Raw genomic sequence first — 25,643 nt, 5'->3', positions numbered from 1 at the left:
GCACACTTTCAGTGCTTCCTACAACCTTTTCACATGGACTATGGATAAGATTTTTTTTACATTATTATTATGTAATGTTATTATTTTTCTATTACTTTATCATTATTTTTTTACAGATGCTTCTCCACCATTATTATTATTATTTATTTTATTTTTTTTACTATTATAAAATCAGTGCTATGCTCTCATTTTATAAAACCAGATGTTAGATTTCAAAAAGTTTTAGCAAAGCTGCAAACAACAGCCTATATGCATTGTTTTTCTCTGTTACTCCCATATTCCATGTTTCAGCACCATACAGCACAGTGGGCACTATTATTCCCTCATAATTATAACCTCTTTACATTCATATCCAGTGTCTTAAGTTTATAAATCTTTCTCATTCCACCAAGTACTTTTCAAACAGGTGTTTAGAGAGAGTTGGGTTGATGGGCAGACCAGTGTTTTTAGACGGTTTGGGCTTGGAGAATGGAAGATGGAAAACTAATAAAGAGAATAATGAGGTAAGATGTGTGTGGTATAAGGTTAAGAGGAAAGCCTCACCTGGATTGGACAAAGTGTGTGAAAAGAGCACTGAGTGAACAACAAGCAAGGGCAATTGTATGTGTTAAAGGTGAATGCAGAGCAATAGTGGTGGGGCATGAAAATAATGTGGTTTTGTGAAACCCTGGGATGGAGTGTGGGTGTACTTGGCAGGGCTCATTTATATGTGGACCCAGTTTTGGGTGCAGGGCACTCTGTAAGAAGTAGCCTGCATCTGCAGTGGTCTCAGGATTGGTGTAGGTGTGGAGTAGGGAACAGTCATTATGATAGGGCATGGGTAAACCAGTGTATGTTTTTGGTCCTAGATATGGATGTATGTGATCAGTTGTACAGTGCCTAAGCTCCTGGGGAATAGTATGGTCGTCCACAAGACTATCCCTTTCCACTCTGGGGCTGACACAGATATGTGTGTATGTGTGTGTGTGTGTGTGTGTGGTACTTTGGGCCAGCCCATGTGGTATTGATGTCCTGATATATACTTGTTTCAATAGAAAGGCTGCCTAACTCAGCTCAAGTTATCATTTACACAAACCCAGTGACCCTGCAGGAAAATAATTTTTTCTCTACAAAAGTGAATAGATGTGCTTATTGATTGCCCGTGGCATTAAATGGTGTTTTGAGGTGTATTGTAATAACTCGTTCACAAAGAACTCAGATTGGTTTATGGGTGGTTGATTTTTTTTTTTTTTTTCATTATTGTATTTTCCAAAGGATAAGATTGTAAGCGTAAGCCGCAAGAACACTTATAAGTAAGTCATTAAAATTAAATTTATTCAAGGATTCAGCAGAACACTTGCTCGCATATTTATACACATAAGTGCAATGTAAAATCACACACACACACACACACACACACACACACACATATATATATATATATATATATATATATATATATATATATATATATATATAGAGAGAGAGAGAGAGAGAGAGAGAGAGAGAGAGAGAGAGAGAGAGAGAGAATTTACAGCAAGTAATTAGGGTTTCAAACCCTCAGAGGACTTGATGAAAATGATCGAGACGGCAAATCTTGAAGCTTTCATAATGTGCCTTTGTTTTTTTGTCTTTTTTTTTTTATTATTATTCGGAGTGTAATTACAAGTTTGAAGCTGAGCCATTAATCTTAACTGTGTAGCCTGAAAATGAGTAAACAAAGTTAAATAATACATTATATAAGTTATTAGTGTTCCGAAGCCTCAGTGGATCGTGTTGACGTATGTCAAGTTTTGTGTAGGTTCGACCGTTCGTCTCCGTGTCTCCGTCATCAAGTGGTCTTGACGGCAACACCTCATCTCTGCGTGGATTGAAGATCAGTGCTATCAGAAGTTTACTGACGCGTCAGGGTTTGTGGATGTGACGCACTTACTAATAGTGCAGCCTCAAGGAAAGGTTACGTGATAACAGATGCGGGAGCAACGACGGGCAGGTAGGTACTTGAATTGCTTGAGTTACGCCACCATTAGCTTAGTTTAATATTCTGCAACGCTTAGGCGTCGTATCTCTACTAGAATTTCAAAAAGCTCTAATGGAAGTCATACGTATAATGTTTTCAATTATGTTTTCATGATTCTTGTGATAGCTATTCGTAGACTAACAGGTAATCTAGGTTACCAGTGGAGAAAAACAATGAGATTATATAACGTTTAAGAAAACCAGCCTTAATTCTAAAGGTCTCGAGACTCTTGTTGCCTTTACAACGCATATCCTGTTACACACTCAGCATTATAAGATGGAAGCAGTAAGAACTATCTAGATACATACTAAGTTAATGTGCACTTGATTCTATATCTTTTGGATAAAAAGTTTCTCTCTCAAGTGATATCGACAGACTATCTGGTGTACGTTTCTGTTACTTCCATCTATGATTCTATGGGAAGGGTTCATGAATTTATACTAATTTTACAGTTTTGATTTTTGATACGCTTTCTCTAAATATTGTTATCCATCGTCTGCCATATATATATATATATATATATATATATATATATATATATATATATATATATATATATATATATATATATATATATATATATATTTCTGGTAAAAAAGGCAATCTGAGTACTCTTAGCTCAAAGAGATGATCACTGTAGAGACTGCTGAGCGCACTTACTATGTAGAATTGTAGATTAATACAGTTACATTGATTATCATGATTTAAAATGGCTTCGCATGTGGTTAGGCTGGGTGTACAGTGCCACTCATCTTTCATGTTTTAATTATGGTTTGTATTCTGAAACGCTTTGCTCTCATCACGACGATTTTTAAAAGGCCATAGAGATGATTAAGCAGGTTCTCAAGAATGTTTCTCTTGTTGATAATGTCTGATAAATCTTGTTAATCTGTCACAAGAACAATAATAAAAATAATAAATAAATAATTAAAAACTCTTGTAATTTTAACAAGGAATGGACTCTGGAGGTGCGACGCAGAAGTATTTCAGACCATATACCTATATTGTCGCATTCACTTCAAATAATTGCAAGTATAAAGAGACTCTGATAGATTTTTACGTTGTATCTTTTTTTTTTTCTTTCTGTTGTCATCAATTTTAGTTAGCTGAAGAGATTTGGAATGATCCCCTGCCATGTATATTGTTTCGCATCACTTGTAGTAGGGCAGCTCAATTAAAAAAAAAAATCCTGTGGTCATGAGTTTAGTAGACCAGATGACTTCCGACTTTGGATATTTTTTGTTTTAAATGGAGTTAGTTTTGAAATGTAGATTACCACTGCGAACAGTACTTTATGAAATATTTGTTTATTAGCGTTGGTATGCTTACGCTTTTTTAACAGGACAGTTGGAAATGTTCGGAGGCCAACTCTCAGTCACTCTTGGTGTAATTGGAAATTGCTTATATTTCTTTTATTTTCTTTTATGGGGAATGCCATTTTGATAGGCTGTTATTCTTATGCAAAAAAAAAAAAAAGGATCTTTTACTTTTTCCGTTTTGTAGTTCCCGCTCTGCTATACGCTTCGTCTGCTATGAGTGGCAGACGACAGCTAACTTAAATATAGGGCAACATCCCCTCTGATATCTTCATAGCTAAGAACTGTCATGGAAAAGTCAGGTATATTGTTGTCAATAAAACGATAGTGTTTATATGATTCCAAATATAGCCCAGTGTGATCAGCGCGAGGCGAGGCATTCCCCACCCTGACATCCAGTCCATGTTTTGAAGGAAGTTCAGTGAGGATCGAAGACCATTATAGTATTAGTAATATTGTGAATACTTCGAGACTATCATCAATGGGACACTAAATTTTCCGCAAGTGGCTGGGTGTGTTGAAAGACCATATAAGCACTGGCATATTAGCTAGAGGCCCCAGGGAAGAGGGAGTGAGGAGAGGGATCAGGCCACCACCGCGCCGCTGCCCGAATTTTCCGCGGCCACCAATCGAGGCAAGTTTGCATATTGCTGTGTTTTCCCACTTGTAGGTCTTGTTTATTGGAAGACAGGGTGCATATTCGATACAATCCGTGCGCCGTGTAGGGGAACAGCTGCTTGTTTATAGTTATCAAGTTTCAGCCATATTTATCTCTAAGGTTTGTTGACAGTAGTTTTAAATAGACCATGAACTCATCTTCATCATGTTTTATTATTTTTTTCTGGTTAGTCTTGATTTTTCATCTTTATTCAGTAGGTTGATGTGACTGAAGGATAAAGTGCACATTGTGTGTAAGTAGACTTTGGTTATACTAAACAAACAGGTTCTCCCTTAACACTAGTACAGCTGCTATTTATCTTGATGAGAGTTTTAAATCACCCACCATTTAATGCTTTGTCACCTAACAAGGTCACAAGTACTTAGAAAACAACTAGCTACTAAGTGGTTTGCTAATGACAGATGAAACATAAATCCGACAGCGAGCTGACTTAACAAACACACTCGTGTATTGCCTTATATAGTATTAAAATAGTTAGTATCTTGAGATGATATTATCAAATGTATAGTAGATGATTATCCACAACTCCAGTTAGGGTTATTTTTGTATGGTTTCCATTGGGGTTTTGTTGTCTTAGTGGATGGGCCTCCTGGATCTCGGCTCCGTAGCCTTTATTGAATTCTGATATTAAATATTAGATGTGTAGGGCACCAGAGTTGGTGCATAACATGTATATTTGAAGGGGAGCTGCATACTACTGATGCCCCAACCCAGCACTAGTATATGAACTCTTAAGCCAGTCTATAAATTATTGTCAGTTGTGCATCATATACAGCTAGTAATAGAATAAATACTTATTGCATTGCCACACCAAATTGGGTATGTTCTTTGTCTGGGTTCAAGTAACTGTAGTGGTAGTGGTGAATTGGACATTTATTGCTTGCATTTTGGAACTCCCTCAAACAAGTGGTCACCGCAGGAGTTTCTCTTTTTGCCCGAGCCATTACCCCCTTTACACCCTCTGTCTTCCCATATGCCTACCCTCCTTGGCAGCTTATTCTAACATGTCATCTTATGTTGTAAGAGGCCTTTTTGTAACTCCAACAGCATTTGTCTTACATCTTTAACATTGTATACTGTGATATTTTCTTCCTGGCAAGATTTGTTAGACAATTCACTCTAATATTCATTCCCTGATCCTGACTTGACATGTTAATTCTTTATGTATGTTTATTTATGCATGCTTTCATAATTCTTTGCTTATACCACTGTCACCTTACTAATGAGTGTATTCAACTACTCAATTTTATATGAGTGTCAGTATAGGTTGATTTTAGTACTATAAGCTACTATTGCATAACACTTTATTTTATATACTTATATTTTAAGATCATGGTTCTCTTATCTTTCCTTTCATCATGCTTTTAAAGAAAATGCTCATTACCTAAAAATATCTCTTGCATCCTTCTTCCCTCATTTCTGCATTGATATATAACCAAACCAACATTTATGCTTTCATCGTGGTCACACACTGCTTCTGACGCTTGTTCAGTTACTTCCACTAAACATGCTCTGGGTTGGTTTTTTCCTCACAAGAAACCACTACATAGTGCTTCAATATATCATTATCTTTTAAAGTTTTCAGATTATATTAAATGTGAGCAATTGTTTTTCTTAATCTTCATTTTTACACTTATACACTATAATTTGCAGAAAAAAAAATTTCATTAAGGCTCTACATAACATCATAAATGGGCACCTTAATTTCAACACCATCAATGTTTGTTTTCAATTATCAAATAATTTCATCCATAGATAAATTGTTCATGCACACATTCGTGTTTCACACTCTTCTGTACTTTGAAACTTACACTTACATATTGTTTCTCCTTAGTGCATGCATTAGTATCAATGTATAATTCTTTGTCATGTTCAGAAGCTTTTCATCCATTGCATATACTTTCATCTCATCCTACAGTTCCTCATGGTTAACTTTGATCATGTTATAGTTTTCTATCATAGTTGTCATTTCTGTCATTGTCATCACCATCATTGTTTTCATCATCGTTGTCATTATCATAGTGTTTTCTCTTTTACATGTGAATGTGCTTTACCAAGGGGACAAAAAGTTATAAAGTTTTGAAAAGGTCAGCCACTTGTGGAGTTACTGATACTCCTTTCTTAAAGTAGTTCTGATTGCAGCAATAGAGAAAAGCAAAAGCAAGTAAAGAGTTTTACAGGTTATCAGTGAGAAGTATAAATGAATGAAAATAGGAGATGGTTCATCATATGGGTTTGTTGTGGTAAAAATTAGATATTATATTATCTAGGTAGTGTATCTGTATACCACCAACACATTACTGCTTCACTCTAGGTTTTGTTAGATCACTAGATGCACTCAAAACAGTGGACAGGTTTATATGAAAGCTTCAAGTGATATACCCAGTATCCCCTATCACATAACTACTGCCAGGTCTAAACTTAGTGCTGACCATAGGTGGGCGTTATTGCAGTAAATTATCGTGATAATTTATTGGGATAACAATACTGGGTTATTGGTTATCTGTTAATTATTTTTTCTGTTATTGATTCATCGGTATCACCAATACTTTTGGTTCCAAACTAGTGATAATTGATAATTTTAGTTCTTGGAACATGAGCATGTTGAAGTTTTAAACTTTCAAAATCAAATGTAGTTATTTTACTTAAAACAGTAATTTTCATTAGTGAAGAGACAGGACAAACATTGAATTTGAATTTTTCTAAGATTTTATTAAGTTTTCTAAGATAGATAAAAATAAAGATTTGGATTTATTGTTTTTAATTTAAAATATTGATATCATTATTGCTAGTAATGGAATTTTGGATTTTACAATTTATCATATTGGTTATCAGGCAATAAATTTATCACCAGTTATTGATTATCAATTATTGCCAATAAGGTTATCATTATTGATTTTTTTGGTTATCATGATAATTTTTTTAGTTATCATGCCCATCTGTGGTGCTAGCTCCAGAAAATATCGCTATACTCTTAGCACAATGCCACATGTCCTCAGACAAGTCCTACATAATGCTTCAGCAATTTTGTTTGTGATAACCCTCTACCTCCATTCCTTTATTCAAGACATCACACATTATTAACACAATATTCAAACTTAACTCCCATACTCTACCTTATTCTCACTGCTTAACATCACAGTGAACATATTCAGCACATAATTCTCCACTGACCTAATTATGTGCTGTACAGTGACTGAGACGAATGAGGGTGCAGGATGAGGAATGACAATCAGACTGTCACTGCAAATGTCTTTCTGCATACCTTCTGTAAGTAAGGTGTAGATAAGCCTATGCCATTTGCCCACATCATTATGCAATATGATGGTGACTCTTGCCACATCTAATCTTCTGATCCCAAAGAAGCTAGTGATTACCACACCTATGACTCTCCATCACTAGTTGGAGGATGACAAGCTGAATAAGATTGAGGGCAGTAGGACAACATTACTCATGAAGAGAAGTTTAAAATAGAATAGGATTGAGGTGTGTGTAGTACATACAAGACACCCCTTCCTTTAGTGTAAACACATCATCACTCAGCACTGCTTTTGACTGAGTGAAATTATTTTTTATCAGTAGTTAGCGATTTCATTTGTCATCTCTTGAATAAGCTACAAGTGATTGCTACTGACTGAATGAACTTCATTAGAATTTTCATTGCTGGATCATCACGGTTTTCTTCTGTGTGATAAAATTTTAGTGAGAAATATAGGGTTTCCTACAACACTGAAAAACTCATGTGAGATGATTTAAGGCAAATTTTTACTGTGAAAGGCTAACCAGGTTTGAACATTGGCTTAGTAGATATGAGGTACTAACATAAGTACGTGCAAGTAATCACCATTGAATGAATTTAACTTAGATCAATGCCCTGTTGGTTATTGGGTCACCATTTGATATTTGTTTAATGGGTGATGAGCTGTATTGTGATCATAGCAGCTTGTTAGGGATAGGAACACTTGGCTCACAACTAAGAGGACTTGCATATCAAACCTGGGCCATAAGCCAGCCTACTTTAGTGGAAGCTTTAGTTCAGCAGTTGACTTGTATGGTCTGGTGGTGATTAGGATGGTGATGATGTATTATATGATTAGTTATTAGTTTTTTTGAGATTTCATAATTCTTTAAAGTTATTATACTTTTAAGATTGTTAAGCTTTCTATGTCGAAAAAGGTAAGTCTTCAATAAATGAAGTAGGAAAGAAAATACATTTAGAAATAGAGAATAAAAGGGTCTATTTTATGATATAATCACAAATTATTTAATAAATTGCATCTGGGAACTTAAGTAGATATTTGTCCAGTGTAATAATATTACAAAAAAATTCAGAGCTGGTGCACATGTATCAGCATTATATTTACATGTGGCATGTGTGAGAGATAATTGTGGAGGCATGTGAAATATTGTGTGTGTGTGTGTGTGTGTGTGTGTGTGTGTGTGTGTTTCAGGGGCAAGGGGATGGTGGTGTTGAATCACCTTGTAACATTTGAGCTGGTGAGTGGGCAGTTCTATTTTTAGCCTGCCAGTCATGATAATATCTTGTAGGTTTAAAATCACCTTCATAGTTTTGTGATTATTTAACTTTAGTAAGGAGTACAGTCCATTGTGTGTTGTAGCAAATGATGATCTGACTTTATAATGTGAGTTAGTGTTAGGTAGTGACACATTGTGGGTTTTCTATATACATACTATTTTTTTGTCATTAAAAAAAAAAGAGGCGTTGTTGCATGTTAACTGCTTTTCCTTAGAGAGGAAGGATAGAAAGAAGCTGTGAATCATATTTTTAAGAAATATCATACAAGTTAGCAAGAGAAGTTGCTTCAAGTACCAGTGTCACAAAGTCTGGTAAATTTCTCATCTTAGATTTGAATAGAGATAATTACATTATATTAAGAGCTTCACAAATACCACGAAGAACTGATGATGTGATATATGGAGGGAGTTGTCTGGTACAGAATTTTGTCTGAAATATTTTGTAGAATATGACAGCACTGATAATGGCAACTGTACCCTCATATGAAAAGAAAGTAATTTTTTCCTTAACATATTGAAGAAAAACCTGCATTGTGAATTTGACAGTGCTGTACCAAAACATAAGAATTCAGTGGTAAACAACCTATTATTTTTAAATCTGTATACGTATATTCATCCTGGATGGTAAAATGTTCTGGGAAAATAGGTAGTCAGTTAAATGCAGTTCAAGTGAGATGTTTACTGCAGAGATTTCCAGACTTTTTGTGAAGTGGTAGAGAGGGCAGTGGGTGATAAAAGGGATATTGTCTAAGGAATATTGTCTATAAAATGCACAGAGTTATCAGATTTGGTAAAAACAAGAAAAAAAAAGGCTATAAAGAAAACACCAGAAGCAAAATAGAAAGGAAATTATTTTATGATAGAAAATGGCAGAAGAGCATGCAAAGGAAATGTGTGAGAAGTATGACAAAAACAGAGGAAGCAAGGACTATCTAGGTCAACAGAGAGATAAGACCTCCTGTCACTGCTACACAAGTTGAGATGTTTCTCAAAAGCAGTGACAGTAATGGAGAATAAGGAGTGAGTTAATTTCTATAAAAAGAAAATAAATAGAAAAAAAAAAAAGGAAAATGGGTGGCAATTCATAATATGACCATAGGTTAAAGAAGAGAAGGTTATAGTAACAGTGAAACATGTGAAATGTTAGCAGTGCAAGAATTGACATTAGGAGTGAGAAATGAGTTAAGGTGAGTGTCTAGTGACATAGTAGTCAAGGCTCATTGTAAGGAGTATTTTTTATGTACTTAAAGAGAGGGGCTGAGAGTGTGAATGATGTGTGTATGAGTGTGTAGTGCATTGTGTGAGCCAGCCTGTGTGGGTTTGCCAGTCTGGTATATAGACTATAGATAGAAATAGATCTGCAATTATGATTTTTTGACTCAAGCAGGGAAGAAAAAGAAAGAAGGGAGGATGCAAGTCCAAGAATTATTACCAGGAAATGCAACTGTAATATTTGAAATGATGCATTTGTAAAAAAAGTTATGCAATTGATGAAATGTATTCTTAAAGAGCTGATACAATATGGAAAGGATGCAAAGATATATATACATTATGTTTATAAGGGAGCAGAAGAGGGTATGTAGCTATTGAGTATTTTAATATCATAAATGTACAGTATTGCAATGATTGAAATATTATGAATATGATCAGTTTGTTTGAATATTTATAATGAGGTGTGTGAAAAAAGTATGCACTGAATTGTTGAAAGGAGGCAGGTAAGCAAGGAACAGACAGGCTATAGAAACAGAGCAGATATGTTGTACCAGATTTGCTTCAAAAGTATTACCTTGCAGAGGGTAGCAGGTTTTTATTGGCATTCATGTATTTTGACAGGCCATATAAAGAGTTGATTGGAATTTTTCAGAATGTTGAAATGTGTATAGTACAGCTAGGCAGAATAGGAATGCATATGAAAGAGGTACATGTGAAAGAGCAAGGGATGGAGTTTTTAAGGGGGATGATTGACTGGGTAAAGCAAAGCACTCTGATGTGGTTTAGATGTTTAAAAGGAAAGGGTAGGGGTAAGAAAATAAAAAAGCATATGAAAGTCAGATAGAGAGAGTAGGCTTAAGGGAGAGATAGCTTGTGAGGTAGAAAGATAGAGTTTGGAATTAAGTGTAGGGAGGATATGAGAGGAGAATGAATCAGCTATGGGAAGCAAAAGCTGTGTTGTTGAAGGATATAAATGGTTAATTTTCTCTGGTAGCTACCTCTTTGGATGGAATGTGATGGTAGATACACATAGATAGACTGACTGATTGACTGATTGGTTGGTTGAGTATTGAACATGAGAACATCAAAGAAACTACAAGAAGCCAATAGGGCTACATGTCACTATCCTATAAAACATAGCCTATATGCATCCACCTATCAGCTATCACCCCTATCCATGAATTTTTTCAAGCTTTCTTTTGATGTCCCTATAGATTCAACACTAACAACCTGATTACTGATTCAGCAACACTGAATTTGTGATGGTGTGGTGGGTATGTAGATATATGATTATGAGGATAGATAGTGGCAGGGTTAGATGAGTGAATGAACTAAATAGTACCTGCTTGTCTCTTTGTTTGTCTGTTCATCTGTTTATATCCACCATGTCTGCCAAGGAGATATTTGCCAGAATGTAGTGGTTGACTTTATTGCAAAGGTTGGACAAGAGAGGATAGGAATATTAGCATCAGAAAACCTTGCAGAGTTAATAAAAGGAATGATAGAGATAATTTACCAAGGATATGCAAAGAGGAATTATGTGAAAGCTGCTATCTTCCAATGTAAAGCAAGTTAGAAATAGACATGGAATAATTAAACTGTTAAATAATGAATGGTGTTGACTTCATTCTTAAAGACAGAGTCAGCATACTAAAAAAATGTAATAATATGGAATTAATTGAAGTCCAGTGACCACAGGATAGGAAAATGTAAAATAATACTATGTAGAACTGTACAAAAACTACTTAAATGAATAGAATGAATATTCTGTATTTAAAGAGAAGTTTTACTAATTCATGGTTAGAAACTGAACACTGAACCAACCTAATGCCTTGTTGTAATTGATATGTAGCACAAGTAAAACTATGCTCATTGTCATTTAGCTGAATATTTATTAAAATTCTACTATTATTCAGCTCCTCTTTAAATTCTTGATTATTCCTGGTGTGGACCACACCTTCAACCTCTCAAACTTACCACAGCTAACAACAAAGATGTGGTTGAATGGGACATTTGAGTGATTGCTTGATGATAGACTGTTGTTATCACATTGACTGTAAAATAGGGTCATATGCAAATTTTTTTAAGGTGATGCAAGAATTTATTTTCTGTCAAAGATTTAAATGTATTTCAACCTTTTTACTTTGTATTTTGCTGCCTCAGTGACATTATTATTGTTATTATTATTATTATTATTATTATTATTATTATTATTATTATTATTATTATTATTATTATTATTATTGTTCATTTATTTATTCTTTGGTTCTCCTTGGAGTGTTTATTGCTGAAATTCAGTTGTTTCTAATTGGATGAGAGTGATTTAGATATTAGCAATTTATAATAGACATTGTAGATAGTCCTGTTGAGATAATTATAATTATATTATCATACTTTTTATGTTTAACCCTTCCATAGTGTTGATTTGCTGTATATATCACCACCACCACCACCACCACATGTGTTCCATTCCTTCCATTCCCCACAGTAAGGAGAGTGGTGGTGATTGGTCAAGGCCTGATGAATTGAGAGTCTTGATCAAAGGGAGACAGATTTAGAACTATAATTTATCAACCTATAACTCTGACCCCCATAATTTCACAGCCCATGTCACCTTATGCTAATTTAAAGGTCAGGGGTCTCTCTCTCTCTCTCTCTCTCTCTCTCTCTCTCTCTCTCTCTCTCTCTCTCTCTCTCTCTCTCTCTCTCTCTCTCTCTCTCTCTCTCTCTCTCTCTCTCTCTCTCTCTCTCTCTCTCTCTCTCTCTCTCTCCATTGATTTTTTTTCTTTTTTAACAGCATTACACCACACTCCCCTAATTCTATAGTGGTTTGTTCTTTTAAGCTACCATTCGCCATATGACATAATTTTCATCTTCCACGTCTCTCACCACCATCAACATACCGCCCTCGTATATTTTCTTTCATAACAATTTTCATGCGCTGTAGAGGGCCATGCCACTTACACTTTCTCATTTGTCCCTATTTGGTGACCTTTTATCTTCCAGCATTCAGCTCCTCGTAAAGTTTGACTCCTCTTATTCCTTACTGACTTAATATTCATTGATTGTTCTTGCACTCACGGTTAGCCAGCACGCTCGTAATTTTTATGTACAGTGGTGTCCATAAGTTAGCGAGTGGGCACGCTCTTGTCCTGAACCTCACCGTGTGTGTGTGTCTGTGTGTGTGTCGTGTTCATGCCACCGTCCCCGTTAGAAATTATTTGATCCTTTTTTCTTCTTATGTCATCCTTGTAATAATTTGGCGCCAGATGTGTCCATTTCTTACACTGTGGCACTCTCTCATTTACTGGTCTATATTTTCTGTGCTTCTGGCCAAGTAGGTTTTTCTTTTCCCCGCGAAAATTTGAATACTACATCTGCCTCATAAATTTTTCATTTACTTTCTCGTTTTCTTGTCGAGCATCACTCACTTGGTACAGTTAGTAGTTTTTTTAAATCTAACTTTTTTTCCTTCTTATGTTCAAAATTCCTTTCTCCGCTCACGAAAGTCCAGCATGAAAATACTTTACTCTTCGTGTATAATTATGTGAAGCTTTCCCAAAATGTACTGCGTTTTTTATTCCGAGATTATGCGAAGCTTTTGGCGGGAGTTTGCACTGGTGGGTTTGTGACTAGAGGCATTTTGGGAGCCATGGACACGACGCTGCAGTTAGTGTTCACGGCAGCTCGATATCTCACTACCTATTTGTCTTAATGCATTTATCTTTAATGAACGCGGCCCTTGCTTACTTCTTCCGTAGTTTTGTTCTGACATCTGTTCTTGTTTTGAATCTGTACACACGTGGAAGCAGTAAGACTTATATTTTATTGTATTTTCCTGATTCTGGTTAATGGCATAGGCTTGAGGTGGCATTGCGTGCATTCTCTATCTTAGTAATTTGGTGTTTGTGCAGATATTATTCTCGGACACGGCCATGAAGACGGATTTGGAAGAACACCATTCCATCGCACGGGAGTACGAAGAACCAATTATGGGCGCCGAGTAAATGAATATCGCCACACACACACACACACACACACACACACACACACACACACACACACACACACACACACACACACACAGCACCGTCATGTACACGAAGCATAAAAGTAAGACAAACGCAAGCAGTACAATTGCACTCCATTAGTAGGTGTGTCACGGCACTAATCTTGATCAACTCGCATAAGCCTCGGCAAGCACACCCGTTTTCTCCAGGGCGGCGATGCGCGGCGGGGCGGCGCGGAAGGCACGGCCAGGGTACAAAGCGCACGGCTTCCTAGTAACCTTACAGCACTCCTGGCTTAATGGTGCTGAGCCTTGGTGTTAGGGTTAACCTTGGCCCGGCGAAAACACTCCTTTGCACTAGTAAATTTTGCAGTTACTTGGTATTTAGATTTGGCAGAAAACTTTCATGCAAGTCTTCCTACTTTTTAGCATGCATGGCTCTGTTATTGGCATGGACGTACATCATGCTTTTTAGTGCTTCGTTGAAATTTTCATCACATGCTGTATGCTGCATTTTTATTTCTCGACATATACGTATGTAGCTATAAACAATGACACAGTTCAATGAAAGCCATGGGAATAATTTGAAGACTTGACGTAGGGAAACACTGTAGTTAGGTGGTTGCCGGTGTTAGTTACCCATCCTCACTGACGCCACGGCGGCAGCCCAGCGTGTGCATTAAAAGAAGAGAAGAAGAGAAAAAAAAGAGTAATCGAATAGTAAAAAAAAAAAAAAAATCACAATGGAAAATAAAGTTGATAAAAAGGCTAGGGATATAAAGAGTGTGTGTGTGTGTGTGTGTGTGTGTGCTCGCTCGCTCGCTCGCTATATATATATATATATATATATATATATATATATATATATATATATATATATATATATATATATATATATATATATATATTATTTTTTTTTTTTTTTTTGGTAGCGTAATCGCTCATCAAAAGAGGAAGAAAGTGATAAAAAAAAGTAAAAAAAAATCACAGGGGAAAGTAAGGCTCACAAAAAAGAGATCTTACTTTTCCTTTCTTCTTTTTTATTCTTTTGTCAGAAACGTAAAAAAAGTAAAAATAAATAAATAAATAAATAAAGTAAATAAATAAAAATAAAAGTAAAAATAATGTCTCGAAGTAAGTTGACGAAAATTTAAGGACAGGGAGACATTACTTTTAATTTCCTTTTATTACTTTCTGTATTTTATCCTTTTTGCCTTGATCGCTCAGTTTATTGGAAAAGTGACGGTGTGCAAAGTTAGTAAATCGGACACTTTATGAGTATATCAGTTAGGAAGGGAAGAGGAGGAGGAGGAGGAGGGGGGAGGAGGTGAACACATTACCGGGCGGCCAAGTGAGTGAGGCAGCGTGTGTCAGCTGAGTCAGGGTTTGAAAATTAAAGAGTCCGCTGTAGTTCCCTGCATCTTGATAACAGCAGTCTCTGGTTATTGGCAAGCGTTTTACTTTGCGAGGGTTAGAGAGTTAAGGGCAGAGGAGGAGAGCTAGAGCGAGTAGGAGTAGGAAGAGAATAAAAGGGAGTAAGAGTAGAATAAAGAGTGAATGGGAGGAGAGAGAGAGAGAGAGAGAGAGAGAGAGAGAGAGAGAGAGAGAGAGAGAGAGAGAGAGAGAGAGAGAGAGAGCTAAGAACAGAAGAAGAGTTAAAGCGAGTATGTAGGAGTAGGAGGAGAATTAAGGGGAGTACGTGCGAGTAGGGAAAAAGGTGAATGGCTGTAGAGTGAGTGATGTAGGAGTAGAAAAGAGTCAGCTAAGAGGAGTAGAAAAGCGTGTGAGAGAGAGAGAGAGAGAGAGAGAGAGAGAGAGAGAGAGAGAGAGAGAGAGAGAGAGAGAGAGAGAGAGAGAGAGAGAGAGAGAGAGAGAGAGAGAATAAATTTGTGTCTGTGTGTGTGTGTGTGTGTGTGTGTTTGATTAGAAGTGCATGTGGATTGCATGCGCACAAATATGCATTTGAAAGATGTGTGTGTGTGTGTGTGTGTGTGTGTGTGTGTGTGTGTGTGTGTGTGTGTGTGTGTGTGTGTGTGTGTTTGATTAAAAGTGCATATGGATTGCATGCACATAAGTATGCATTTGAAAGATGTGTGTGTGTGTGTGTGTGTGTGTGTGTGTGTGTGTGTGTGTGTGTGTGTGTGTGTGGATGCCTGCTTGGTTGCTTACATTCGCGGGCGTATGTGTGAGTAGAAGTGCATGGCGATTGCATGCACCTAAATATGCACTTAAAAGATGTGTGTGTGTGTGTGTGTGTGTGTGTGTGTGTGTGTGTGTGTGTGTGTGTGTGTGTGTGTGTGTGTGTGTTTGGGCCAGCCTTCATCGCGTCGTGAGGCAAGCCAGACCGTGTCGTCATCATCCGCATTAACTCCTTGGCGTGTGAGAGATCAGCAAACTTTTCACCGAGCAGATAATGACCAGTGCTGAGATGATGGTGAATATAATATAACTATTAATCCTTATCTCAGGTGGTTATCTCTGGTAATGAGGCAATGATTAGCACCGGCTATTAGTGAGCGCTGGACGAGGCGAGGTGTGCATTGCATGTCACGGGGCGATTGTCAGAGGCACTTGCATGCAGTGCCTCCCAAACGGCGGGCGTGCACGACAGGAGCTGCCGCTGCTTTGCACTCTGTTCTCGCGGCGCTAAAAACAAGTGCAAAACGATCGACGACAAATCATAGCGGTGTGCTGCGCGTGTGTGTGTACGTGTGTGTGTGTGTGTGTGTGTGTGTGTGTGTGTGTGTGTGTGTGTGTGTGTGTGTGTACAAGGAGACTAATGGCGTGTGCATGTAAGGCTTCCTGTACGTCGCTGCCTGTGCGATAAAGGGTCACAGTAAATATATGTGTATTAAATCGATTACTTACCTAGAAATGGCTTGTTTCCGGAGGTGGTGTTCACGTAAGCTCACCCAACCCCTGTCAGGCGGCACGTGATGGCCAGGCGGTGGTGGCGGGTAGTGGTGGTAATGGTAAGACTGTTAACCATTGGCTTGCCTGTACTGAGGTGACATGTGGCGGTCGGAGGGTCGAGAAATTGGAGCAGGCCATATTATGGTCTGGAGGCCCTGGCGGCTCGGGGCAGGCGTGAGAAAGGCTCCTCTCCAGCGCGGCTGACGGCTCTCCTATTTTCCGATAATCTCACATTTCGGAAGATGACAGTCCCCTCGATAAAGAAACGCGCCATACCGACTATCTCGAAGGCGCGTGTTTCCCTGAGTGACGACACATGCCGGGCGGCGGAGGACACCGCCAGACGGCCGCAGGAAGCTGGCATACATTTCCCTTTCTTACACTTTCCGGGCGAGCTCGGCCCTGTGACGAACCGTGGTCTGTGTGCGAGTTCATGCATAACACACATCACAAGTTGGCCTCAACTGAATATTCGCGGCACGAAGGAAAAGTTGGAGTTTCTCAAAGAAACAGAGGAAGAGATTTTACTTCCAGCGTCGAAGAAATGGTGACAGCAACGTTTTCTTTATTCCTCCCGTTTTAGTCTGGCGAGGAAACCTGCGGGTTTCCATCAATTCCGAAATATTAGAATCCATTCGTCTCCATAATAGCCTCATGTATTTTGATTTATATCTAAAATCTTTTGTGCAATTTTGGAGGAAATCCTCCTCACATAAATGGTTGTGTAGCTTAAAAAAATCATTGTCGATGAAAATCTTTCATTCTGTCACACTATTATATATAAATCTTCAGTAATTTATTTATGGCCCTGCCCCGGCGAAGGCGACCGTTATGAGATGATGGGCTTGGGAGGGAGGGAGAGGAGGCAGAGGAGGGAGCAGGATTGTTAGCGTCCCGACGCGCGGCTGTCAGGGTGAGCAGGGCGGGGCGCTCCGCCAGTGTCCTGAGTGCGGCCGGAAACAAATCCCCAGCACACGTGGCCTGATAGGTTGCGATGCCTTTATTTCCTGCCCGTAATGGATAATTTTAGTGGTGGCGGCGTCAGGGGACTCGGAGTGTTTATTTGACTATTTCCCAATGCACATTTTAAACGTAATCAATCCCGCGGGTATGTGTTTAATAATTGCGGCGCATATAGTCCTTTTAATTACGTTTCCATGCCATATTAATGTGTGCGCCTCGGTAACAGTATTGTAAAATGTCCTTCCTATTGTTGTAGAGTTTTGCACAATTATTCTGCCGATTGGTTTTGACATTCACCGTGTTCTAAAAGGTGTGGTTTTCCCTCACAACAACTTTTCTTCCGTATATTGGCTTCAGTTGTGATAATTTCTTGCAGTGCCCATCGAAATGAGAAGTAGCATTGTACTCCTGTACCGATACTAGTACATCTCCGCGGTTCATTGTGGATTCATGGAAAAAATAATAAACTGAGAATTTACTTGAATTCATAATCAGAGAGTAGCGGAGTGGGAGGGATTGGAAACTTGAAGGCGCGACAGTGATGCTCCTGGTCAATGTTGTGATGAAGAGGCGGTGAAAGTTTGTTGAGAGTCAGGAAGGAACCGCTGTACTTATTTATTTATTTACTTATATATTTATTTACTTACTTTTGGCTGCATAAGAATAGTTTACATTTGAGAGCATCTTTTGTTACATTTGAAATATTGTGTAGGGTGTGTGAAAGCAGGTGAAAGCTTTTATCATTATCACCATCATCATCATCTTCGTCAGCAACATTTGCTTTCGTTATTTTTCCTTCCTTCCTCCTTTCTCCTTCCTCCTCCTCCTCCTCCTCCTCCTCCTCCTCCTCCTCCTCCTCCTCCTCCTCCTCCTCCTCCTCCTCCTCCTCCTCCTCCTCCTCCTCCTCCTCCTCCTCCTCATTGTTAAGATTGTTATGCGTGTAAAGGAGACCAGCCAAGGGCAACAAAACATAAATAAGATCCTTTCAATTACCGCTAATATAAAAAAAATAAATAAAGACTCAGTTTATAAAATATGTTTCATCAAGTTTATAAAATATGTTTCATCAACTTACCCATCGTGACACTTACTTGACCTGACTGACTGTAACTTGACTGACTCACCCAACCATGCACCCACTCACCCACTCACTTGTACCGCACCCATGCCAGACTCGGTGCGTAACAAGTATAACTTTAGTCTTATATTAAGAACCTTTTTTTTTTTTTTTTTTGCCCGGCATCTGAGGACCACGATTTCAAAGTCTCCTCTTCGGACCCTCGCGCTGAATACCAAGCTCGTCTCTCACTGGTGTATCTGTCACTCAGTGCTGGGTCCCTTTTCTAAGTGCAGATTCTTCTTGATTTTTCTTCCTGCCTTGGGACTCAACTTAGCCGTTCTCATTTTTTTTTTTTTTTTCTCGTAAGGAAAGTTCGTGCCGGGGATTAAACTTTGCCATTTTCTAGAGATTGACTGTCATTATGGAAACATGGAAATATGTAAAAATGAACCCAAGTGAATTAGTGTGGCATAAAAATCGCTTTTAAGGCAGCAGTTGAGTTAGAGAGAGAGAGAGAGAGAGAGAGAGAGAGAGAGAGAGAGAGAGAGAGAGAGAGAGAGAGAGAGAGAGAGAGAGAGAGAGAGAAATGTAAAATACTCGCCATAGAAAAGTTTTTTTTCATACCTTTACGAAACACACGAATTACTTAACGAGTGTAGTAGAAAAAAAGGAACCTCGGGGAGAGAGAGCGAGAAAAAAAAAAAACAGGTAAATTAGGTAGTAGATGGTTTGCAAAAAAAAAAAAAAAAAAAGCAGAACAAAACTCAAAGGACTTCCACGAGAAACGGAGAGAAAATGAGGCCGCTTGAGACAGTCGGGAAGATTGGCAGCGATCACGACATCAGGAAATGAGGCAGATCTCAGGTGATTATCTTCCGTGTTTGTGAATGAGGGGCTTTTTTGGAACATTACGACTTGTGAGCTGGAGGTGGAGTGGGGTACAGGTGGAGGTGGCGGGTGTATACATAGGTAGAGGTGGAGGGATATATATAGGTGGAGAGTGAGTGGCAATACAATATGAAGGATAACACAGACGGAGGTGGAGGTGTGAAAGGATGTACAGGTAGAGGTGGAGGGGCGTGCAGGTGGAGGATGAGGCGTGTACAGGTGGAGATTGAAGGTTGAACACAGGTGGAGGTGAAGGGGCGTACGCAGGTGGAGGTTGAGTGTGGAGTTAGAGGTAGAAGAGCGTGTACATTGGAAGTGGATGGATGAGGGTACACTAGGTTATAATTTCTCCTTGTGTTACTTAAGCTTTCATTTCAGTCACCATCGTTTCTGAACCTGTGGTAAACCATAAGACTGTTAGAATTAAAGGCACGGGTTACAGGGACTATTACGTACAATATTTCGAGTATAATAGTTTACCTTCTCTTTGACTAAGCTTTCGTTTGTTTATTGTTTAATGATCTCTTAATTTATCTCGGTGCTCGTCTATTGAGTTTGTGCTAAATAAAGACGAGGAAATGGTAAATTATGGGATTTTATATAATTAACTATTTTGGAAAGTCATATTGAACGGTTTATTTTTTCTCCTTCCTGTTTCTTATTTGGTTTTTGTTTACGTGGCCAGATTCCTTGACACGTAAAGAGAGAAGGAAGGAGAGAAGAAAAGAAGGGAAGAAAGGAAAGAAAGAAAGAAAAAGCCATTACAGCATGAACGTTATAGTAATGAATTATTTTTTAAGCTTCTCATAAGTTAATACGAGCATTTTGGCTAACCTGTAATGAAAAATCGGAAGTCGAGTCGATTACTATCTTCGCAGCTTCTCTGTAAAATTCCACACAAATAAACTTCCACTTGCGAAGATTCCTCCTCCTCCTCCTCCTCTTCCTCCTCCATGATAAATTTCCCCCCAAAACGTAACCCAAGAAAAGCTAATTTACTATGGGATAAATCATGTGGGTGGAACGTTCATGGGAAGATAAATTTACTGCTTGGGGAAACTTCGGTACTCGGCCGTTCTTATCCCAGCGTGGACTCGAACCCGCGGGCATTCAGGTAGAAGTGTTAGCTGCTGCACCACTGAGCCTCCGGGATATATATATGGAAGTCTGATTAACTTTTCACTGCTGGAGAGTTTTTATCACTTTTTTTTTTTTTGCTACTGTCTCTCCAACAGGTCTCTAGCTTAGGAGGAAGAAAAAAGGGTAAAATAACCACTTGTTCCCTCTCTTTTTCTTCAGTCAATATATCTTTACTCTTGTTTTTGTTCTATAGTTTCTTAAATAGTTCTGTAACGTAGAAAAAATCGCTCATTCTTTTTTTTGTGTGTCTGGTTCCTATTCTTAAACGTTTGGATGTCTTCCCTCGCCTACTTTTATTTAACAAGCTGTAGTGGAAGTTCACAGGGATTCTACCATCATCAATAAGTAAAGCGCTTATGAGATGAGAGCACTATTAATCATTTCCGTGGCCTTTGAGAATAGTCCTGCTAAATGTCAGAGAGTGATCAGGCATACGGGGCACTTCTTAATATTCAGTGGTCTCATTGTTAAGGGAGAACGACCATAGAACTTAACAGGGTCACGAGTATAGCTGAGCACGCGGTCATAACGAGGAACGCACGATATAGTAAATTATAGAAGTAGATTTCAATAAGTTGGTCAATTTAATCATAAACTGTCTCCACCTGGTCTTCTTTTTATACTACGTACTCATTACCATTGATGGAAAGTTAGTCCTGTGATCTCCAGCAAGAGTAAACAATAATAATAGAAAAAAAAAAACACGATTTTATACCACATCCTTCGAAAATTGAGCGGTGGGAGTTTTTGGTCAATTTAATCATAAATCGACTCACACTGACTTTGATTACACTACGTTCTCAATACCAGTTACGGAAAATTAGTCCTGTGATCTTCAGTAAGAGTAAACACTAAGGAAAACACACGATTTTATAATTCATCCTTTTAAAATTTATCGTTTTTCATGTACGGTGGTGACTTTCAAGGATAGATCTCTGCTAAGAGTAAACAATAAGAAAACACATTATTTTATTCCACATCCTTTTTAAAACTGAATGGTGGTGGTTGGAGTTTTCATGGGTAGCGCTGTCGACCTTGAAAAGAGAAAACTCCCGCCGTGAAAAGGAGTGATGCACTTTATGCATTTAAGATTTCTCTTCCTCTGGGTCACATGAATGAGTAAACGTGACCTTTCCCCCCCTCTCGGCCACTGTATTGTTTCGGGTTAAAAACATGACTACCTTTTTTTTTTTTTTTTTGAATGGCAGAAAAGTCATGTAACTCTGGTGCGCTCAGTTTTAGAAATGTGGAGTAAAGTCATTCATTATTATTTTGTTTACTGTTGCCAGAGATCTCATAGGAGTTTTTTTTTTTTTTCAGTAACTGGTAGAAAGTACATAGATAAGGTCAACTGGAGTGGTATATGACTAAACTGACTGAATTGACCGACTGTTTTTGGAGTTTACTGCTATCATTAACTTTTTGAGGTCAGTATATTGAGCAGGATTTTTTTCTTTCTCTCATTTATGTTCCCCCCTCCCTCCCATAGTGGTGAGACTCCTTTGAGACGTAATGAATGAATGAATGAATGAATAAGTAAATAGGTAAATAAAACAGTAAATAAGTAGAATAAAATAGGCGTTTAATGCTGGTGAGTAGATCTATCGGCGTGATTTTTGAAGTATTTACCTTTGTACAATGCGTGACAAAAAAAAAAAAAAAAAAAAAATATGCAAAGGACGTTTATCTGTGACTATAATGCGTTCTCGTCAAGGTAAATGCAGTCTGGTACAGGAGTATTTTCAAATTTCGAAAGACGCTACTGACAGAGAAGAGACCAAGTAGTGTAAACATTATAGTGTATGACATTTAATTTTTTTTCCCTAGTCTACGATGACTCAGATAAGACATCCAGCGCCTTGCCGTCATTAGCAGTCACAAGGTTGAGCCGCCAGGTGTTTCCTTACCTGCTGTGGCGGCAAAACTCAGGTAACCAACCTCCTGCGTGATGGCTCTGGCTGTGGCTAATGATTTTCCGTCTTCCGTCTGAGCGCGGCGGTGGATCAGAGCGATGAGCCTTAAGAATAAAAAGTTGCATTGCCGGCCGTCGCTGCTGCTGCTGGAAGGGTGAGGACGGGGGTGGTAGGGGGTAAATATCTCAATTAACGACCCGATCGTACCCAGGGTTGCCTAGCTACTCCGTCACGCGTAATTACAGGGGCTTTTTGGTCTTACGTTGCATTTTTGAAGCAGAAGTGCCCCGAGGCAGGACACATGTCATAACGCCCTGCACTTAATCGCAAGCCGCCCGTTACATAAATACTTGTGTCTCGGCATAATTACAGAGGAAGGTTTGCCTCGTAAGGGAAAAAAAAAGTACATTAGACTTGCTTAAAGTTTGGGGCTAAGTGGCGGCGTGTGGGTGGACGCACGTATATGGTGCATGGCGTGGCTCCTGCGAGGCCTGCCGAGGTGCTGACGTAAGCTTGCAGGCTGTAATTTGGGAGGCGGGGTGGGGCGGCCGGCTTGAGAGGGACCGGGGGCGTGGGGAGGGGAGCGCTGTCACTTTCCAGCCCAGTGCATGTTTGGGGAACTTCACCGAGCAACACGGGCCGCGCGTTTATCAGTTTAAAGAGGAAAGCCTATTATACGGGGGGAAAGTTACGTCTTAATTTTTATTCCTCGGGGAAAGTAAATGAAGACGAGAAAAAAAAATCATATTAAAAATAATGTATAATGCAAATATTACAAAAAAATAATCCGAGGATATTAAAAGCCTCGAAAATGTGAAGAGGATAAACATGGAAATACGTAGCAGTAGTAAATTGTGTAATGATGCAGATTTTAAGCAAGATGCGAAGCGTTCATTAATACACGAAGCAGCGCTCCAAAATTCGTTCCACTGGCGTAAACACTTCACGAAAATAGTCTCCGTCACTGTCCCAGGCTTAGGGGACGTTTATGATCTTTTTATTTATTTATTTATTTATTTATTTATTTTTTTTTTTCAGCGTCCCCAGACTTGATGGTTCTTTATGATTCTTTGTATTAACACTTTCACTAGTACATAATTTCCTTTAATCACTTACAACTTTGAAAACATATACTCTCTCTCTCTCTCTCTCTCTCTCTCTCTGCAAACTTTGTTATTTATTTACATATATTTCTTGTTTCTTATTTTTACAGTGCTATGCATGCTAACAACAAACCTATCAACGAAACAGTGAATGAGTTAACGATAAGTGCAATGCAAGCAGCAAAAACGAAAGTAATTGAAAGTAATGAGGGTGAAATAGGAGCGACCAGGAAGCGAATGAAAATAGTCCCTGCAAAATTCAATATAGCAAGGCAGATGTGAGATTATAATGTGAAAGAGATCGGCATAATATTTTTAATAAGAGAGATTCCTTATTATTAGCGATATTGAAATAATGGAGCTGCTTGCGCTGAAATACTGTTGTTACTAATGAAGACGGAAGAATGATTAAGCTACGTAATATGGTTAAGTAAAGTTAGGTTTGATTGAAATAATAGAGCTGGTGCGCTGAAATACTGTTGCTAATATTGAAGACAGAAAATGATAAAGCTGCATGATGTGATTAGGTTAGGTTAAGTTAGGTTAGGTTATGTGCGTTAACATGCTTTTGTTACTATTGAAGACAGAAAACGATCAAGCTAAGTAGTATGGTTCAGAGTTAAGGTAGCAAATGGAGTTAGAATATCATTACCAAGGTTGAATCAAATGAAAGCGAAACTAACACAAGTAAAGTAAGATTTAACTAGCAAATTTGATATATCACAAGGAAGGCTTTAATTAGTTGAGGTTGGCAGGATTAAAGTAAAATCTAACGAGCAAGGGTGAAATATTGGCTGTAAGATTAAAGTTATATGAAATGAATACGACTGAAACCACGACTACATTAGGAATAGATTATAAGATTGCTGACGAGACTGAAAGGCGTCGAAACCAGCGAGATCGAAGGTCATATTTAGAAGTCATATTTAACTAACAAAGTTTAAAGATTAGTAACCGACTCTTAATCAGATCAAACTAGCAAAACTACATCACAAGATTGAAGTCAAAATAACCTAACCTAACAGAACCAAATATCACACACACACACACACACACACACACTTTGAATAGTGACATTCATTAAAACAAAAATTCAAGTAGTTTGTAATCCGAAGTGTCATTCATTCCTACACATGTACAGAACTACACATGTACAATTTATGACTAAAAAAATGTACTTGTCTCTACTAAAAAAAAAAGTACTAACAGTCAAACCTAAGCTTCACGTAGTTTGTCATCTCAGGTGTCATTGATTCCTACATGTACAATTTAAGAATCCAGACACTTACTTCTCTCTTCGTACACACCTCCAGTGCATACAGAATGTTCAGCAAGAGGGGCGTAGCTATTGAATGATGTCCTCGGCCGTCAGAAAGACACATAATTCTCATTCAGTGGGGCGAGTAGTTTTCCCTGAGCGGGGGGACGTGAACGCCACTCATGCAGCTGGTTGAAAATGCACCGCGGCAGCAGGAGGTGGCGGCGACGCGGGGAAGGAAAGGACGGGGCGGGAAGAGATTGAGAGAGAGAGAGGGAAGGGAAGAGGTGGGAAAGGATGTGATGTGAAGGGCGAGGCCAGGAAGAGACTGGGAGAAAGAGAGAGGAAAGGGAAGGGATGGGAAAGGCTGTGATATGAAGGACGGGGAGGGAAGAGACTGGGAGAGAGAGGGAGAGGGGAGGGGAAGAGATGGAAAGGATGTGAAAAGATTGGAGAAAATAAAGGGAAAAGGGATAGGAAGTGAAAGGATTAGAGGGAAGAGAATACTAGTAGAAGGGAGGAGAGAAGGGAAGGAAGGGGAGTGTAGGCAAGAAGATAAGGGAAGAGAGATGGGAGAAAAATGAAATGAAAAGGAAGGGAAAGAAGAATAATGATTTTATTATGGTTTGTGATTTGTATTTGTTTGTGTTGTTG

General features: G+C 38.5%; 1 long non-coding RNA gene across 1 annotated transcript in view; it reads left to right on the top strand.

Annotated features, from left to right (window-relative positions):
• Positions 1-3,422: 3,422 nt before the first annotated feature.
• Positions 3,423-25,643, top strand: part of LOC135114200 (uncharacterized) — a 64,681-nt gene continuing 42,460 nt past the window's right edge. The window contains exon 1 of the long non-coding RNA XR_010275437.1: positions 3,423-3,949. This is a non-coding gene — a long non-coding RNA (uncharacterized LOC135114200). The remainder of the gene's footprint in view (positions 3,950-25,643) is intronic.

Source organism: Scylla paramamosain, chromosome 27 (genome assembly GCF_035594125.1).
Source record: "Scylla paramamosain isolate STU-SP2022 chromosome 27, ASM3559412v1, whole genome shotgun sequence".
NCBI classification, from domain to species: domain Eukaryota; kingdom Metazoa; phylum Arthropoda; class Malacostraca; order Decapoda; family Portunidae; genus Scylla; species Scylla paramamosain.
This window is presented reverse-complemented; position numbering and strand designations above follow the sequence as displayed.